The following is a 21,008-nucleotide window of genomic DNA, read 5'->3' as shown; positions in this document are numbered from 1 at the left end:
AAACAAACCTGGGTTAACTTTGTGCATGACAAGTGTCTTAACCCCTGTGCTATTTCTCTGGCCTGTTTTCTGTTATCTTAGGATGCTGGGGTCTAACGTATGCAAGCCATGAGGCTTACCATGGTGACACACCAAGAGGTGTATTATCAAATATATCAGCTTCTTTTGGTGTCAGATCATTTTGAGAAGCAACATGAAAAATGTGGGCAGATTGACAGCTTTAGGAGCTTAGAAAATAAGCATCAATATTTTTGCCAGAAACGGGAGAAAATGCAAAACCAGGAGAATTACTTCAGGATCATAAATTTATCAATAGACAATAAGACACCAGTAAGAGCTGGAAACTCGACCCTCCAATCAATGTCTGGACAGCAATTGACCAGCAAGGGGTTAAATTCGATCACTGCCTGCTCTGACATCTGTCCCTAAACCCAGGTCCTCAAGGTACAAAACAGCACCCCAAAAGAAAAGACCCTGTGTGAGGGAATTTCCCATTTCTCCTAGGAAGAGTGGGTAACTGGCCAGCTTTGGGTCAGTGGTTCAGAAACACTGATCTTTTTTTAGCAGACACCCTATCACCAGCTTCACTTGTGGAGCCAGCTTTGTTACACATTAACACCAGGATGGTGAATTATGCCCTTAATAATCACTGTGCTGTTTACAGAAGTGTCTTTATATACTGGTGGTGGAACTTGGCTGCTGTTTCATGAGCCAATCTGTTCAATGTCTAAAGTAATATTTACATCCTTCTACTCCCTCACCCTCCTGCAACCAAGAGGGATGGGTTTCCCTCACTCTCTTCAAACCAAGAGATATGGAGTCCTGTGAACAGCGGGCATCAACCCGGGTCCCCCTTGTATGGGATCCTCCCAGAACCATTTATTTCAGGGGATTACTTACACATTTCTGTCATCCAACCACCTAGTGGGGATACTTTGACTAATCTTGGGGGTTCTACTTACAGATGATGCCACTCCATTTCTTCAATAAATGTATTTTTATTGTATTGTATTGTATTTTGGGCTACACCAGGTAGGTGGTACTTAGGGTTTAACCCTAGCTATTCGTGGGTCACTCCTGATAAGCTCAGGGGACAATATGGGGTGCCAAGAATGAACTCTGGGTCAGTCTATGCAAGGAAAGCACCCTATCTTCTATACTCTGATCCTTCATTTCTTCATTAATTTTAGATGATGGGCACTTACTTAACAGAGGTCCAGAGCAAAACATTTTGCTGCCTGCTGAGAATAAGACATGAACCAATAGATAGATAACTTTCATTCAAGTCAAAATATGGTGTAAATACCTAGAAAGTTATATTGTGGTCTCCTCTTTAACACAGGCAGAGAATGACCAGAGAGATGCACCTTACATGCTCAAGGCCGAGTTTGATCCTCAACACCTACATGCTTTCCTCACAGCACTGTTATCACAGTGCATCAAACTATCAGACCCGAACTACTAGGATGAATATCTCTGGGACTGGTCACTGTGCTCCCAACTACCACTGAGGAGACCCTTATCATCATCATCATCATCATCATCATCATTTCAAAGTTATATTAAAACACCATGATGTACAAAGTCATGGAGAGTTGAGTTTTAGAAACACTATATTCTAGCACCAATCCCACCATCACTGTCAATTTCTCTCCACCATTGTTTCCAAGTTAACCTCATACCAACCAGCCTGTGCCCTTCATAGGCAAGTTATAATAACTTGGTTCTTGTGCTATCTGTGATTTGGATATATAGACATACTACTCCTTGACAATGCAGAGTTAGAGAGGTAGTCCAGGGATGAAGGCATCTGCCTGATATGCACTTGACACCAGTTGAAATACTAGCACCATATACGGTGCACCTGAGCACAGCCAGAAGTGATCCCTGAGAGCAGAGCCAGAGGAAGTCCTGAGCACCTACTCAATGTGGCCCAAAAAGACCAAAAAAGGGTAGAGAATTGGGTGATAACACAGCAGGTAGGGCATTTGCCTAGCATATGGCTGTCCCAGGTTTGGTCCCCAGCCTCCTATATGGTCTCCCAAGTCTGCTGGGAGTGATTCCTGAGTGCAGAGCCAGGAGTAACTCCTGAGCATTGCTGGGTGTGGCCTCCCAAACAAAGGGTAGAGATGGTAGTAGGTTTGAGGACTCCAGCAAGATCTGATAGATCTGATAGATGACCTGGTTCCTGGAGAATGTATAAGACTTCAGTACAGACAGAAGAGAGGGCATCCCGTAAAAGAAGGACAGTGTGTTCAGGCAGATGAGGAGGACATGGACCTGCTCCAGAGCCTGCAGCAGCTACTGAGACTCAAAATATGGGGATGCACAGAACTAGGGGGGGCAGGCAAGTCAAGCCATGGAGGACCCTTTTGAAAAAATAAAATTTTCATTGAATCACAGTGAAATAGTTAAAAAGTTGTTCACGATTGAATTTCAGCCATACAATGTCCAATACCAATCACCTCATCAGTGTACATTTCCCACTACCAAGCTCCTAGTTTCCTTCTTGCCCACCTCCCTGCCTTCCTCCATGGTGGACATTTTTAATCTCTCTATTACTCTTACATTTTTCCTTTTATATACTGTAGTTTGCAATATTGTTACTGAAGGTTTATCATGTATATCTCTTTCGGGGAAGACACTTTTGTACTTGGTGCAAGGGGCAGGGCACACTGGCACTGAAGCAAGTAAGGATAAAAGAGAATATAAGGGGAAGGAACCAGGTAGGCAGAGAGTTGAGAAAGGAACTGCAGGGATTCAGATGAGAGAGAAGGGATGAAAGAAATAGTGGTAATGTGTACAGGACACATGATTGGTCCAGATGTTGTTGGAAAGAACTGCTGAGATAAGCCAGAAAGGAACTGACCATACTCTGAGGTGATCGTTCCAGGTGATCAGGAAATAGGGTATTTGAAGGTTTATGTGGCATTTTGTTTGGGGCTTTATAATAAATGAGGTTCTTCTGAGATATCAATAACTATCCCCTTTTAACAAGGTCCATGATGTCAAGTTGAAAGAGAAGTAGTGTTAGAAAGAACTAGTTGAAATTCGGAAGGAACTGAGTTAGTGGGACTTCTTACCCTGTATTTGAACCCATGCTTCACCTCTAGAAGAATCAAACTTCCCAAGCTCAAAGTGTTGCAACCTAATAATTAAACACAATTTTGGTGACCCACAATTTTGGTGACCCAGTTCTGAGGAGCTCCTAGGTCACAGTCTGGCTTGGAGCCAACTCTTCTGCCTTTACTCTGTCTTTTATGGAAAGAAAAAATTCCCAAGTAGTGTAGAGCTTCTTTTGCTGAGTAGTTATTGTCCCCCTGTTTAAGGACTGGGACAAGGAATTGAGAATAATTTGGAAGGTCATCTTTAGGGCTTTCACTGCTTTCATCTTTACCAGTTCATCATCATCTCCCCATACCTATAATTAATAAATTATTAATATACTGCACATTTTTTGCATTCAATATAACTTTGTCCAATTTCTTACTAATCCTTTCACCAACAATTTTACTGAGTGACTCCAACAGCAAGATGAAAGCAGCTAGTCATGTACCAGGATATGATGTGATTCAATGGTGAGCTCTCTGGAGTATTTCTTGCCCTCTGTAGTCTTGCCAGAAAAGAGCCCAGTACAGCTTCAACCATCTCAGGTTTCTGTCAATCTTTAGGGTGGTAGGAGTACTTTGTAAATTCCTTTTTATTGATAAGTAAAGTTACTGCTTTCAGTGCCACATTCAGGATATACACATTAAAAAGTCAAATGAAGGAGCATTGGAAAAAATCCCCATGTGTGGAAAAATATCACTGAAGGTCTAAAAAAGGCAAATCTGAAATTCTTGTTGTCCTAAACATCTCTAAATTTCAAAGCAAAGAAAAGATGGCTATGAAAAGGGAAGAGCTACAGTTGAGATAAGACACATGAACCAGAAGACTTCAAAGCACCCTGAAAAATAATAATTTACTCCAATGGAGACTTGTTCATTTCACAACTGGCCAGGCTTACAGGGTTTCCTTTTAGCACTCACTCACAGATAAGGAATTTAAACACAGTGCTCTGGCCTCTGCCATTTAATTTTTGGAAATGTCATTCCACAATTAGTAACAGTTTTAAATGTCTCTTGTTTCCATAGTTGGCCCCTTCCTTGACCACTACAAGATTCACAGCAAGAGGTAGAACTGATCCCAACTATATCCCAAAGTTATTTCTGTGGGCCTCAATCCACCAAAGCTAGCCACTCTGACACCTCAGATTGTAAATAAGTTTCTTGAGTGGCACTTAAGGGATGAACCAAAGAGGAAAAAAAATGATAGTAGGAAAGGAACAGAAACCAGCCAGGGTTTTAAAAGAAAATGCAAAATATAAATTAAGTGTTTTAACTCCTGGGAAACAAATGCTTCATAAAGTTGAGAAGCAGGTAGGGATAAATCCTTGTCATAGTTTAGGCGTTAAAATTCTCTTCCAGTCTATTTCTACCACCCACTTGTGATATATCTGTTTTATTTCCATGTTGCCATGTGCCATGATTCAAAACACCCTTTCAATCATACTGGCATTCACCAAGCCCACCTGCTATGGACATTTCAAGCCTTTGATAGACATTTGATGCAAAATAGTATGTGACCCTAGATGATTAGTATCCATGGTTGGAAAGAACAAGTGAGCTTACACATTTTTGTTTGGGGGAGGGCATTGAGCCATACCCAAGATTTTTCAGGGGCTATTCTTGGGTCTGTGCTCAGTAGTGACCCCTGGAAGTGCTCAGGGGATCATACATGGTGCTCGTGATTTGAATTGGGGTCAGTGGGATGTAAGGTTTTACCTAATTCCTTTACTGTTTTTGTAGCACCAAGTTTTCACATATTTCTTCTTTTTTTTCACATATTTTTTCTTTTCTTTTCTTTCTTTCTTTCTTTCTTTTTTTTTTTTTTGTTTTTGGGCCACACCCGGCGGTGCTCAGGGGTTACTCCTGGCTGTCTGCTCAGAAATAGCTCCTGGCAGGCACGGGGGACCCTATGGGACACCGGGATTCAAACCAACCACCTTTGGTCCTAGATCGGCTGCTTGCAAGGCAAACACCGCTGTGCTATCTCTCCGGGCCCCACATATTTTTTCTTAATGTTATCTGAGATCAACAACTTGACCAGGGGTGTCACCATAATACTGCATGAGCCCTGCTTTTTGGAGTGGGGTCTAAGTTCTCAACTAGTTAACCAGACTCTCCCCTAACCACATTACCTAAAGGTAATTCTGTACTAGAATAGGAAATAAAGGAAAAGGAGAAAGGAAGACCTAGAATTGGGGGTAAAGTTTGGGGCACTTTCTGAGTGTGGTATTTACTCAGGGGTCAGCAGGAGTTAGGTACATGAGAATGGGGGGAGAAGAGGGATCACGTAGTGATCTGGTGTCACCTCAGGAGATCAAGGTTTTAATTAGGCAACAGGGCTTGATGTCTAAGAACAAACATACAATTGTCAGTAGGAAAAGTGATTCAGTTCTTAAGGCCAGGTATCATTATGTGAAAACTCAATAACAAAGCTAGAGAGCCCAGATTATTATGCTCTTGTGTCTGGTTGGCTGCAAGGCCACTGGCCTAAAAGGTATTTGGTTTGGGGACAGTATGTGGGTGATGAGGACAAAAGTTATAAGAGATTGTGGATGGAGGTGTCCAATCTTCTGAAAGACATTACAGTAGAGCCAGAAGTGATCTTTCTTCTTAGTCTCATCTCCTCTTTTCAGAGATGAGAAAACTAAGGATGCCATGGGAGATGACTGGCTCACTGAATTAATATGCAGTGCCAGGTCCATGGCCCTTAGGCATAGCCCCCTTGTATTTTTATCAAGCAGCTTCTCTCAAGGGATATTTCTTCATGACAGTGTAAATATTGGAAATGAGTTTATGCTCATGGGTCTTTGAATTTTGATAGTAGTAGGGGTCAGATCTCTGGAATCCAGCTCATGGGACTAAAGGGTAGGTGTGTGATTTGAAAATGAAATACTCTATTGATGTTCTCTCAAACTACAGGAAGAGGTAGCCCAAGGGTTAGTTAAGTAAGGCACTTGCCTTGTGAGCAATTGACATATCTCAATTACTGGCACTGCATATAGTCCACTGAGCACTGCTGAGATCACTCTGGAGGACAGAGCCATGATACTCCAAGCACTGCTGAGTGAGACCCAATGCCTCACAAAGGTTGAGTCAGAAACCATAACCTTTCATTGTGATCACCAGGATGCAGCAGTTGATACAGAGGCAGGAGAGAGAACAATTAGGTTGATGAAGGAGCAGAGGGTCTACCTGGAACAGCTGCCACTCAAGGAGCACCAGTGAGGGGATTCAAGGCTTCTCCAGTTGAGCAGCGTGTTTACTGGACCAGGCAGCCAGGACGTGAACAGAGCAACAGGAACACAAATCCAGCAAAGAGATCCTGAGAGATTCTGTAGCTAGAGAGGCAGAATTGGTATCAAAAAGTCATGCATTTAAAGATTGTATCATAGCAACCTCCAAGCCCAACCCTTGTTCACTTTCAAGCACTGAGAGTTAATACAGCAGTTAGGGCACTTGCCTGGCCTGATCCTGACCAGAGTTCAGTCCCTGGCACCATATACAGTTTTCTGAGTCCAGCCAGGAGTGATTCCTGAGCACAGAGTCAGAAGTAAGCTCTGGGAACCACTGGGTGTGGTCTAAAAAGCAGAAAAAAAAGACAGCGAGAATGCAGACATAAATATGAACTGAATAGTAATAAGTCATTGTGTCCCTTTAAAGTATGAGAAGCCAAAATGGGAGGGTAGTTATTGCATTAGATAGCAATCAGAAAAAAATGGTTCCACTGGTATCATATGGGTATATAGGCATCACTCAGAATGTCTTTATTTTCATTTTGGGTCACATCCAGATGTGTTCATAGCCTACTCCTACTTCTTTGTTCAGAGATCATTCCTGCAGGTAGTTTCAGGTATCAAACTGGGGTTAGAAGAGAGTAAATAAAGTGTATTACCTCTGAGTACTAATTACCCAGCCCTCATGCTATTTGGAAAGTCCCCCTGACATAATTCAATACTTAATTCTTCACAAGATTGTCTTCACAAAGAACATGTACTGCGGAATTTGGCCCAATTGGAATGTGGGTTTTTCTTTTTGAATAGAGTTTCCAGGAAATACATGAAAGTGGATATAAGCATGGATGCTGGAGCCAGAATGTATGGACTCCAACCCTGCCCTTTCCTCTAGGATTGTGAGGAAACAAGTTTTACTTCTTTCTGACTCAATCGTCTCACCTGTAAAGTGGGGATAACAATAGCACCTACATTATCAATATCTCCATACAAATAAAACAGTTGCTAAGTTCAGCATTCGGAACAATATCTGGCACCCAGTAAATAAAATATATTCCCAAATATTTAACAAATTACACTCTACAAATGTGGATGTGGCAAGCAGAAAATTCCTGTATAGCAGGAATTTATCTTTCAAGTCTAACAGTTCCCAGGGGAGATGTGGCAATGACAGAAGAGTACAGGATCGTGGCCAGGAGCCCAGCAGTAAGAGACATGGTCCTGAGAAGGAGTGAGTGCCAGAGAGCACTTCTGAAAGTCTCAGCAACTCAGAGAAACCAGGCCCTGACTACAGGTAAGAGATCTCTTCTATCTCATCGCTGTAAAAAAGGATGTTTATAATGGAAAGTAACAAGAACAAAAGCTTGCTCTCTTGTGATTTGTTTTGTTTTGTTTTGTGTTTTGGTTGTCACCTGAAGATGCTCAGGAGTAATTCCTGGCACTACGTTCAAGTATTACTCTTGGTGGTACTCATGGAGACTATATGGGATGTTGGGGAACAAATCCAGGTTGGCTGCGTGCAAAACAAGAGCCATACCTGCTGTTATCACTCCTAAGGTATGCTCTCTTACTCCTTTAGGAAATACCAAAGACCCAGTAGGTTTAGTGTAGATCATCATTCAGTCTTGGGGTACGATTGGATTCCCCTACATTTCTCCTCCCAAGTAAAGGCCAAGTTGGTTCCATCTCAATGCGTAAACTTTACAACAGAATGAGCATGGGCTTGTACTAATGGGCAGGCTAACCATTGGTCTATAAAGAAGGAACAGCAGAATGAGGCTCCTTACCCATTAGGAAGAAAGCAACTCCACCCAGAACTTGGGTTTTATATTATGGGAGTTAATTCTAAATGAATCAACACCAAAGACATAAATTTAAAAGGCTTTTCCTTATTAGGTCACTTGCAAGAAGAACTTGGTAACTACGGTGACATAACATTGCTTTTGGGGAAGATGTGACTGTGAGAATTACAGCAACACCTAAGATCTGAAGGGATGGAACTAGGTGCTCCTGATAAATGTGTGGTCAACCTCCAATCCCATTTCCACTTTCAGATGAATTCTAGAGGCTGGGATATAGCCCTGAGGTAGAGCACTTGCTTTGCATGTGTGAGATCCTGAGTTTGCTCCCCGGCACTATACAAACAAATCAAAATTTTGGTGAAAGTACAGGGATTTGGGAAGACAGACTGAAGGCTCAGCAATCCCTAAACAGATCAGATGTAAGAGGCAATGGTCCTATAAGACCCCAGGCCTCAGTGATCCAACCCCTCTGAAGCATGACAAGGGAGATGACGCTATACTATCAGGGCCCCTGATGTCACCTCCAGAGCTCCCAAAGCTAATCATCTTTCCTGTGATGAAAAATTCCTGAAAATTTGTGACTCAGCTCAACCCCAGAAGCCATAAAGGGAACGGGGGTGGCTTATGGGTCTAGGGAGACAAGTTAGGGACAGTGTTCCTTCAAGGATTACCTGGAAGGACAGAAAGGGCAGATTGGTGAAGAAGAGTCTCTGAGTTCCCTTGGAAACTCCCAAAGCCAAGTGTCCTAGAAGCAGGGACTCAGAGAAGCCCCTCACTACCCATACACACAATTTGTTAGAATACAAAGACCTTCATTCATAACATTGTTATTGTGCCTAAAATTCTATAAGCCAGGACTTTATCTGCATTACCAATACTATCCTCTAAAATTGAAGACCTAGGGTGTTAGTAAAAGTAGCTAAAACATGAAGTCCACAGTCACCAGTGATCATAAGTAAAATATTTTTAGGTAGAAAGTTAAGTCTTTGGGGCCGGCAATGTGGCGCTAGGGGTAAGGTGTCTGCCTTGCAAGCGCTAGCCAAGGAAGGACTGCGGTTCGATCCCCCGGCATCCCATATGGTTCCCCCAAGCCAGGGGCAATTTCTGAGAGCTTAGCCAGGAGTAACCCCTGAGCATCAAACAGGGGTGGCCAGAAAAATGAAACAAAAAAAAAAGAGAAAATTAAGTCTTTGCTTAATTAAACCATTTTTGGTGGGGGCAGCAGCCAATCAATGCTCAGGGATCCTGGAAGCCACCCTCAGTGATTCTTGGCCAACTGAGCAGGCAGTTCAATGCAACAGACCAATGATGCAGTGTCAGAGGCTATCAAAGCCAATCCAGAGGTTCTTGGGGCTTCCAGAGCCACACCTGTTGGCAGATGGTTATGGGATCACCTCCACAATGCTTAGGAACTAACTGGGTCACACCTACAAGTTTTGGGTGGTAGGCTGTTCGCTATAGGGCTGTACCCAGTGACGTTCAGGAGCTCATGTGGTGTCAGGATAGAACTCCAGGTTGGGTACATGCCTAATCCCTATACTATCTCCACCTTTACTTACTCCTTTCTTAAGCAGCAATTTTCTTTGTTTATTTCCTTCTTTTTGCATCTTTATGCCACACCCAGAAGTGCTCAGGTTTTACTACTAGTTCTATGCTCAGGGAATTCCTCCTGGAGGGGCTCAGGGGACCATATCTGATGCTGAGATCTAACTCAGGCTAGTTCCATGCAAGGCAAGTGCCCTAACCTCTGTACTATCTCTCCAACACCAGGCAGTAAGTTTCTTAAACAAGTTTTTCTCACAATGACTCAAAGTGTCCATGTTCATGACTTCCAAAGTGATTTGTTTTTCTTTTTTTGTGGAGGTTAGGAGGACATGACCATTGGTGCTCAAGGGGTTTTCCTGGTTTGGTGCTAAGGAGATCATATGTGGTGTTAGGACTGGAATTCAGTCCTCTTGCATGCAAAGCATATGCTCCAGCCTATAGAGCTAGTTCTCTGACACCTTCACCTCAGTTGGTTATTTTTTTCACATTCATGGAGATACACTTTAGCCACAATGAATCACCCTTTATAACAACCATACATGCTTCAGTGACTTAACCATATTAATGAGTTCTTGCATCCATCATCTTTATCTAATTCCAGGACACTTTCATCACCTCAAAAAGACATGCCACATCTCTTAGCAGACACTCCCTTACTCTTAACCTCTGCCCCCAATCCCTGGAAACCACCAATCTACTTTCTGTCTTAATTTGTCTATTTTGGATATTTCATATGAATGTGATGATACAAAGTATCACAGCTGATTTCTTTCACTTGGCATAATGTTTTCAAGGCTTATTCATGTTGGAGATGTTTGTACTTGGGTAGTTTTTATAGCTAAATAATATTCCCTTGTATGGCTACACAACACACTGTTGATATATTCTTCAGTTAGTGTGCCCAAGCAACTTCATTTATGAATAATGCTGCTAGAACAAATCCTTTCTATACATTGGCCTATTACTTAAAACACATTAATTTTGCAAAGTTATGAAAGAGTGTAGTATAGTGAACAGTTGTCTTTCCCGTATTGTCACCCACTGCTCCTGTCCATCAGTAATCAATTATCCGAGTGTTGTGTTTAGGAACATGTGAAAAATAGGCCCCTCTATACATGTTCTTTTCCTTTGTGAAAAACATAATAGTGATTACATGCTCTTTGTACACCTAGCATTTTTTATTTAATCACATATTTCAAGAACTTTCCATGTTAGCATACAAGAGCCTTCTACTTTGGTAAGATATGCATAATATTTAAGCCAGGGAGGAGACTCAGTGGTAGAACTCTTGTCTTGCATATACAAGGCCTTGGATTCAATCCACAGCACCAAAGCAAACATTAAAATCACTCCAAACCTATACATATATTATTCAGTTGTGGAGATACACCACAACTAACTGTCACTGGCAGGAATTTAAATTGTTTCCAATCTCTTATTATTGCAAACAACATTGGAAGAAATATGTCAAATGTAACACAATGAATTGAACTAATGTGAATGCTTTTTGTCTAGGTCTAGGAGGTCACAATCAGTGGTGCTCAGGGAATCATGTGGGGTCAGGGCCTTTACACATAGACACACATGGCTGGTGCTTTATCACTCAGCCACATCCCTAGCCTAAAACATATGAATTTAAAAAGCAGAAAGTTAGTTTGTTCTGACTGTCTTTATATAATACCCTACAGAGGCCATCTGTACTCTCCAACTACGTTGATCTAAATGTGAAAAGAGGGAGAAAGAGGAAAAAGATATAAAGCTCACCAGTCATCAAGAAGCACCCAGTGGAGCTTGCCGGGATGGCCCTTTATTTCTATTGATGTGGAGAAGATGCCCTCTGGAAATCCCATGGCAACTATGCTAAGGTGTCTGTCAGCTAATAAACTACCCAGATAATCAGCTAATAAGGGACCAGAGTAATAGCAAAGTGGGGAGAGCCCATGTCTTGCATGCAGATGACCCATGTTCAATCCCCAGTAGCCCACATGATTCCTTAAGCCCTGCCAGGAGTGATCCCTGAGCACAGTGCCAGAAGTAAGTCCTGAACATCATGGGTGTGACTGCCCCCAAAATAAGCTACCCAAGTGACTTTTGAATCCAAGTCTTTACCACTCATTTTAAGGTTTCTCCAATGAAATGCCAAATGACCAACTTAGCAAAGCCTTTGTTTAAACACTGATGAAGAACACAGGTATACACATATGCAGGGGCAATGAAGAAACAAGTTCTGGAAATTAAAGAAGTAATTCATGTTGGTCAACTCTTTAGGCTGCAAAGTTATAAAAACATATGGTCTTTGACTTCCCAGGGCTCATGTTCTTTTCTGATCTATTTTAAAAAAGGAAGGGTAGCATCAGTGGGGGATTATAATGGAGCAATCTGAGCTGGGCACAGACCCTTCTGGACGACTAAGCTGGCACATCATGACTGAGGAATACCACCAATGCCATGCGTGGTTCTGAGTCATGGGGCTGACCTTCAAACTGCATACTGGGAAAACCAAGTCCCAAAACTCGTTTGTTATCAAGATCAGTTAGGGACTTTTCAACTCTGAGCCATAAATTAAGCCTGAGCCTGTTCTTTGTTTAAAGCACAAGCTGGCTGGTGGTGGTCTCTAAAGGAAAGGTGTTTTTGAAATGGGGACGCTTCTTTGGGCAAGATTGCCTAGCTAACTGAAACCAGGTTACTCGAAATCTTTTTGTCACTGATTTGCCAAACCTAGGGTGTATCTTCTCTGTTGCTATAGCTCAATATGTAAAAGAAGTGTGCCTTAGCCCTCCCACTCCACTTTCACAGTTGACCATTTCAAAAAATAATGAACTCCTTGGATTTCGGCAAAAGAGGTTGGTTGGTGGTGATAAATCAGCTTATATTCACAAATCATCTCAAAGGTACATTGTTTTTATCAGAAGTTGAAATATGTCTCTTTGATCACGTTGTGCTAACAATTCTATGTAGCAAACCAGAACCTTCCCCCCACCTTTTTGGCCACACTTGGCAGTGCTCAAGAGTTACTCCTGGCTCTGCGCTAAGAAATCACTCCTGGAAGACTTAGGGGATCATATGGGGTGCTGGGGATTGAACCCGGGTTGGACATGTGCAAGGCAAATGCCCTACTAGCTGTGCTATCACTCTGGCCTGAAGACCATTATTGAAATTCACAAATTATAGGGCTGAAGAGTTGAAAGAACTGGATCATGTGCTTTGAATCCGGGCACCCCAAGCTTGTTCCCTAATACCACATACTTCCTTGAACATTACAATCCCCAGTCACTGAGCTAGGAGTAGTCCTCTGCAGCATATGGCTCAAAAAAATAAAAAACCCAAAAGTCCAATAAATAACATCCTCTACAAATCTTAATTAGAATTAATTCTAAAATGCTCGTTTCATGTCACAAATAAATGGAAATACCTATATAAATCGCCTGCCTCACATGTGTGAAGACCAGAGTTCACGCCCTGGCACTGCCATACATTGCTACTGGCATCACCTGTCATCACCACCACAACTTAAAGGAACAAAAAAAAACAAGTTTAAACCCCCCCTGGATATTTGGTTGGCATTACTGTTCTGTAACCCAGGGAAAGGAGCATATGTGGAATAAAAAGTCTCAGATAGGGGACCAGGGAAACACTCAAGTGGTAGATAGAGCACATGCCAAGCACATGCAGAGCCCTGAGTTCCACCCCCAGTACCACATGTACATCCCTTTTTGTACTGCTGGATATAGCCCTTATAAAAGAAACCAGCTATAATGCTGGATCATTTTCATTTTCACCTATAAAATAGTGGCATGAAACCCTCTCTTGCATTCCCAATAGAACTATTTCAAATTACATGTATAATCAAGGACAGTATAAACTGAGAGGTATTCTGATATGTTTATAACAGGAGAGCATTTTTAAATATATAATATAGATTATATAAAGTAGGAAATATCTACTTTTAAATATATATTTAAAATTGGTTTTAACTCGGGGCCGGCGAGGTGGTGCTAGAGGTAAGGTGTCTGCCAAGGAAGGACCACAGTTCGATCCCCCGGCGTCCCATATGGTCCCCCCAAGCCATTGGCAATTTCTGAGCGCTTGGCCAGGAGTAACCCCTGAGCATCAAACGGGTGTGGCCAAAAATCCAAAAAAAAATTGGTTTTAACTCAATGTGCACTTTCTTCTGATTTTTCAGTTAGATTTAATTTTCCATATTACATAATATTTTCATAAACATCACTATAAAATCCACTACCAAATCATTGTGGAGAGACAGGCAATCTCCAAAATAGTTTTTGTTGTTTCTCTCTGTCCTCCTCCCTCCTCCTCTTCCTCTCCAACATACATGACACAGGCATATATTAGGCTAAACTTTAACAGATATAGACCTTAGAAAATATGAGTCATTTTATTTTACATAGTCTTATTTAGACCTAGTGATATTTTAGCAAATATTTCATTCTCAGCAAAGGCACAAGTAGCTGAGAACAAATGTATAATAAGCATGCTCTACATAATCTTGGTTCTTTCCTTTGATCTAAAAATCAAAAGCATACTCTTACATATTTGTTGAGGGCAATTTTAGTCACTTTTAACTGGCATGCTTCTTCATAATGAGAATAACTTAAAGGTGCCCACAAAAATTTTAAACTGAGTTTCATTAGGAGAACTTTATTCTAGAAAAATTAAATAAGACAAGAAACACTTTTGTTTCTGTTGTCTAAAAGGCTGGAGAGATTTAGCAACAACTCAAAGAAGTGAGTTAATCCCTTTGTCACCCAGCCAGACCAGGGTTTATTTCCCTACTGTTATTATGGTAACTTAGAACACACAGGGCAACAATATCAAATATCAATTCCCTCCAGAGTAGTAACATTCTAAATGTAGTAATTAGTAATATGTTAAGATTATCATTCAAAAGACAAATCATATCTCCATGATCTTTTGAATCCCCTGAACACTTTCTACCATCAACTCCTCAAAGTTCTATAAACCAGGTTTATAGTGTTTTCATGAAGACTACAGGTATTGTGGGTGGCTAAACAGAGACATTATAAAGACAAAGTGTCATGCCTAGAGAAGGGGACAAGGTCTTGCTAAGAATAGCAGCTCAACCACTGTCACCTGTCCGACTCATAAATCTAGAGTTGGCAATAAGCATGGTCACGTTCACTTTTACGTGTTTTAAATGGAACATTTACAGTAAGAAATCAGAACTTACTATGGCAGTGAGAGGGTGGAGGGAAATACTTGATCACTCTGAGAAAGAGTGTGGGTTGGAACATTCTATGTATGAAACCCTATTATTGAGAATGTTATCAATCATGGTGACTACATTTTTTTTTGAAAAGAAAATGCATCTCTGAAAAAGATTTGTGGAAATAGTGAATGAAAGAGGTTACTGTCCATGCCTTACAGAATAGGAAGCAATATAACAAAGCCGTTTGTTATAAATAAATAAATAAATAAATAAATAAATAAATAAATAAAATGAACTCGGATGTATGGTCTCCAGTTGTTAATAAAATAATTCAAATACAGTTAAATATGGTTTACTTGGAATTTTTTTTATTTGAGTGTCATACCCATTATACGGGACTTGAGGGCTTCTCCAAGCTTAGTGTTTTGGGTCTTGGCCAGTGGGGGTTGAGAGCAACATAAGAGATTGAATTGTATGAGCTCTGGTCATTTGCACTATATCCCCAGTGTCAGCTAGAAATTTTAGAGGCTGCCTCCTCAGATATGTTGGAGGTCACCAGGATCGCCTAGTAGTTCTTGGGAGGCCAAGAGGCCATGCACTTTAGGGGATCATATGCCAGGCATCCACTCTAGCCCTTTGAGCTCCCTTTCCAGCCCTAGATACAGGTTTAAATTGCTTTATTATACTACATACAGTTAATCAGTTTTATTTTTGTTACTTAGAAAATAGTCACAGAATAATCCATCACATTCTGAAATAAAAGAGCAAGTCGCTGGTAGAAGAATCAGAACTTTTGTATCTTAATCATCTCTTCCAGTATCAAAGTATATTGTATAGAATATACAATATCATATATTGTTTGCATTTAATGGGTTCTAAAAGCTAGTATGTGTGTGCATGGGCAGGGAATGTAGGAAAATTTGTTACAGTTCCCTATATGTAACTTTTATTTATCTATGTTTTGGTTTAACTTACTCCTGGCTCTATGCTCAGAGAGTCACTCCTGGCAGCACTCAGGGGACCAGACATGGTGCTGATACTCAAAAGGTTGCCTCATGCATGCTAATCCTTACCTGCTGTGCTATCTCTTTGGCTTATAGTAAAATTTCATGTTCTACAGGACATGTTTAAAGTAGATTAATTAACAGAATCTCCCATCTTTCCCCTGAGGCAAAGATTTTCTGTCCTCACTTTTGTTCTTATATATGAATTTTTTTTAAAGAAGTCTACAGACTGGGAGCACAGCAGAAGCATTTCTATTCAAGCAGCGGTAGCTGGGAAGTGAAAACTATATAAAGAGCCCCTATAGGTAATGTGGGAAAACTGCTTCTGGATGTTTTGGGGGAGTTACTGCCAGTCAACACCAGAATTTAAGCGAAGACTTCCAGAAGAAAATACACCCAGCCAGCTCCTTGCCTAAGGTCAAGTTGTTGGGAAACTACTCTGGGTTTGAGGATAAAAGGAGCAGGGTACAGCTTTGTAACAAATGTAGGGAGGACTTTTACATAATAGGCACAAAAGCTATATAACAAAATCTCTCATCTCCTGCCCATTATGGCTTTTAATTTGTCTTGAGGTGGTGGTAGGGTGTATGCATGTAAGTTTCAATAATTTTCACTTAACACCTTTAGTCCAGAATTTGGGATAGGACCAAATTTTGTTATCTCCACTGCTTTCCAAATGCAATATATGTTTCTGGTCGATCTCCACTTGTTTCTAAGATTTACAAAAATCACTCCAGGTCTCTGTCAGAACAGAAAGTTACTTTTCTCCTGTCTCAAATATGAAAACAAAATTTACAAATAATGTCCTCTCTTTATGAGGGATCAATAATGTCTGAGTCGCAGAGTTCAGATTGATGAGCAAGCCAGTATTCTTTTCCAATGAATGTCAGGCTAGAATTCCAGAAAGTCCATTATTTAAAAAAAAAAGGCTCCTAAAATTTCCTCCCCACCAGCAAAACTCTGAACATCTTTTACATGACTTTAAGCCCATTCAGACACATATGTATAATGTACAGAAAACCAGACTGTCAAGTGTGTAAAGTATATGGACTTAAACTGATGAAACTGATTACATTCACTTTAATGTATACCCCCAAGTTACATGGGTTAATATAAGCTCTGGGCTGTCTAGCTATGTGATAAAACATTAATCAACTCAAAGTGTAGTAAAATATGGGGCTGAGTGATAGTTAAGGAACTTGTCTTGCACAAGGCCCACAAGGTTTGGCCACAAACAACAAAGAGTAATAAATTATAAATAGGAGCCTCAAGGTGAAGGGTAAGTGGGGTGAAATTATATTAAAATTTTAAAATGTTCATAAAAATGTTAGTGAAAACAATAAAATATACGCAATTGGTTTTTGGTTTGGGGCCATATCTGGTTGTGCTCAGGGCTCCCTCCTGCTGGAATTGGGGACTGTATGAGGTTCCAGGAATTAAATCTGGGTTGCCATGTGCAAGCCAAATGCCCTTTCAACATGTTACTGCTTCAACCTATGTAAGCACTGTTTTGAAATCAGGCTGTAGCTATACAAAAGTAGCTCTTGGCTTCCAAAAGGCATTTAGATGACAGGTAAAGGATGCAAGAGAGTATGCTATGAAGGCATCCAGATGAGGATCCTGGCCTCCTCATCAAAGACATGTGCTCCCTGGTCACTGGAAGACTTTTTTTCCTGGAAGACTTTTAAGGCACTATCAGAAACATGATGAACAATTTGCTCCTGTACACAGCTCGGTGTGACACATCTATATTTCAGAGCTCTGTTGAGATTTTGAGTCACAGAGCACCAAATGTTTTGAAATTTCCCTAAACTACTCACAGGGATGAGCCTGGAGCCAGTGTCTCATCTCTGAACTACCTTTCCCCTTTTATGGTAGTTTCATCTTGAAAGTGCATACTCATCTGTTTCCAGATTCCTAAAGGTATGAGGGGGAAAAATCTAAATATAACAGAGGGTAAGAGCTCATGGTAACTAGAAACCAAAATGTAACTTCATCTTTCCCAGGCCACTGCCTTAACACCATGGCTTTAGTGTAATGGTCTGGCTGAAGACCCTTTGTATTGAGTCCCACAAGGGAAATATTATCCTGGCTTTGATGGATAGCAGCTAAGTGTTATTCAAAATTTTATTTTAGGTTGACAGGCATAACCTTTACTGATTCTAAAGTCAATCAAGAGGGTATTCTCTAGTATGTACAATTACCAAGCACATTAAGTAGGTGTCTTTTTTTTTAAATCAATTTAACACACCTTTAAAATATATATAGTCCAAATTGTTAGTGAAATCTCAGAAACAGTTCTCAGACTTCTGAGGGTCCATGGAATAAAATGTGAAAACAAATAGTCTAGATAGATTCTTAATTTGTCCTACCAAGGTTTATTGTTTTTTGTAATACAGCAGCGACACATGTGCTTAAGCCCACGGGGTGCTATCCTTTTGGTAACTTCTTCATATGGGATTTTCCTCCAGTTCTTTTGAAATTTATTTATCAGGGGTATTTATGGCAACTCCTGGTGGTGCTCAGAGATTAATTCTGGCTCTGTTCTCTGGTCACTTCTGATGATACTCAGGGACTCGTTTGATGAGGTGCTGGGGATAGAATTAGAGCCAGTGACATCCAAGGCAAGGGCTTTAACTCTTGTATTATCATACATACCTCTTGCCCCTTTCTATTTCCTCCAGCATTTAATGTCAGCCTTTTGCTCCACTACTGTCATCACCAACACTGATTTTACTCATATAAACAAAACCATTGATCCTATATGCCACCTGGCCTTCCAAGTTTCAACAATGCAAAGTCAGCGATCTTGTGTCAAGATATATGTATGTATATAAATGTATATTTATATATACATGTGTATATATATGCTTGTATATTTATTGCTGGCTATAAGCAATGACACTTTACATTCTTTTGTTTGTTTTTGGGTCATACCTGACAGTGCTCAGGAGTTACTCAAGGCTCTGCACTCAGAAATTGGCCCCTGGCAGGCTTGGGGGACCATATGAGATATCGGCATTCAAACCACCATCTTCCGGGTTGGCCTTGTGCAAGGCAAACACCTTATCAGTATGTTATCTCTCTGGCCCCACTTCACATTCTTAAAGATTTTTTTTTGGTATTACTTCTGTTCATTTCTGTTCATTTGTTTGTTTTAAAGACTTCCATAGTGCTTAGTCAGGGATCCCTAAACTATGGTCCTTGGGTCACATGTAGCCCACTGAGGACATATATTTGGCGTTTATCTGCCTGACCTGCTTAGCAGCTGACTTGTCCGGGGCACATATGTGGGATGTACAATGCATTCTCTGACTCTCCGACTCTCCTTCTTCTCTCTGTCTCTTGACTCCTCCTCTCAGTCTCAGGCAGGTGTCCTCAAACTACAGCTGGCCAAAAGCATGCCCATAGTTCCCAAAGAAATACTGGCAAGTTTGTTGATTTAACTTTACTTGTTCTTTGCTTTAAAAATTGTATTTGTTCCCATTATTATTTTTTACTTAAAATAAGGTATTGCAATGTGTATAGGAATTTGTTCATAGCTTTTTTTTAAATATAGCCCTGGCCTCCAACAATCTGAGGGACAGTGAACTGGCCCCACGTTTAAAAAGTGTGAGGACCCCTGGCTTAGGGGCCACTACTCCAGTAATGGTAATTCATCCAGTAATGGATGAATGGATATGAGATAAATCAGAGTAAGACATAAATTAAAAAATCTGGGTAGTGAGAATAAGAATGTTCACTATAGGATCTCACTTTTTCTGTCAGAAAAACTTTGCAATAAATTGTTACTAATGTGAAGCCGGAGTGATAGCACAGTGGTAGGATGTTTGCCTTGCATGTGGCTGACCCAGGATGGACCTGGGTTTGATCCCTGGCATCCTTATGGTCCCCTGAGGCAGGAACAATTTATGAGTGCATAGCCAGAAGTAACTCCTGAGTGTTACTAGGTATGGTCCAAAAACCAATAAATAAATAGTTAGGAATGTGTGACATGCTAGCTAGAAATGGAGTCGGAGAAAATATTTCATTAGAGACTATCCTTCAGGAGTGTTTGAGCACTGAAAATTAGAGGAATAGGGATTCTGAAACCCTCTGTGTAATATTAGAGTAATATTACTGTTTGTTACCTCCCAGATCCATTCATTCGATTAGCTGTGTCTCTAGGAAATTCCTAGGAAGCCTCTAGCACTAAATAATAAATAATATAGGGACAATACCAGAGAAGAAAGCAGAATTCTTGTCCCCAAAGAAGATCCAATTTTCTGAGGAAAGCAAAGTACAATTGAAGACACCGACAATGGCCAAATCACTAACTTTCTTTGTACCTTCAACTGTATCAATAAAATAAACCCCAGAAGACCAGAGGCACTGGATCAAGATCCAGTGTAAAGTCTAAGGAGTGGGAACAAAAAAAGGAGAGTCTCTGTGCCAGAGAAATAGTATAGGGATTAAGGTATTTGCTTTGCAAGTGGCTGACTTCAGTTAGATCTCAGCAGCTAACATGGGTCAGCCATGATTGATCCTGAGCAAAGAGGCAGTAGTAAGCCCTCAGCACCAGAGTGGGGCTCCAAGACCAAAGCCCAAAACGAACAAACAAATAAAAAAACTCACAATAGATAATAAATAAAAAAATGACCCAAGAATCACGAACAAATGTTGTGTTGTTGCCAGACGCTGTCAAACATGAGACTCATCCTCTTTAACTGGTCAGCTTCAGAACCAGTCCACTGAGCAAAATACACTACAGATACAATGTAGGATCACTAGATCAGGTCATGTGGATAATTATGTACAATAACCCTTCTCAGAATCCACAGGGAAAAACATTATGGATCTCAGAGAAAAACATTAGCTGTTGCTTAAGCAAAGTACTAATCTGAATAAGTGGTCATATCATGTGGTTGAAGAAATGTCTACATAATTATGGAGACCATGAATTTTCAATAGAGAACCAAAGGAACATGTCTTTTCTACTTAGGTGAAAAACTTGGACAAAACCCAATAGTTGTTCTAATCTAATACATGGATATATTTCCATGCTATGTAAACTGTGAATGTGTGTTTAATAGGAAAATGAGGCTACTGTCCTAAATGCATTCTTTCTTCCGTTTGATTTAAATTGGTTCGAT

General features: G+C 40.6%; 1 protein-coding gene across 1 annotated transcript in view; it reads right to left on the bottom strand.

Moving 5' to 3' along the window:
• The window catches only part of FHL1 (four and a half LIM domains 1), a 59,134-nt gene that overhangs the window by 16,558 nt on the left and 21,568 nt on the right, over positions 1 to 21,008 (bottom strand). Inside the window, exon 3 of the mRNA XM_049766628.1 lies at positions 6,300 to 6,445. The gene's annotated coding sequence lies outside the window, so the exon portion shown is untranslated. The remainder of the gene's footprint in view (positions 1 to 6,299; positions 6,446 to 21,008) is intronic.

This window comes from Suncus etruscus, chromosome X (genome assembly GCF_024139225.1).
Source record: "Suncus etruscus isolate mSunEtr1 chromosome X, mSunEtr1.pri.cur, whole genome shotgun sequence".
In the NCBI taxonomy this organism is placed as follows: domain Eukaryota; kingdom Metazoa; phylum Chordata; class Mammalia; order Eulipotyphla; family Soricidae; genus Suncus; species Suncus etruscus.
This window is presented reverse-complemented; position numbering and strand designations above follow the sequence as displayed.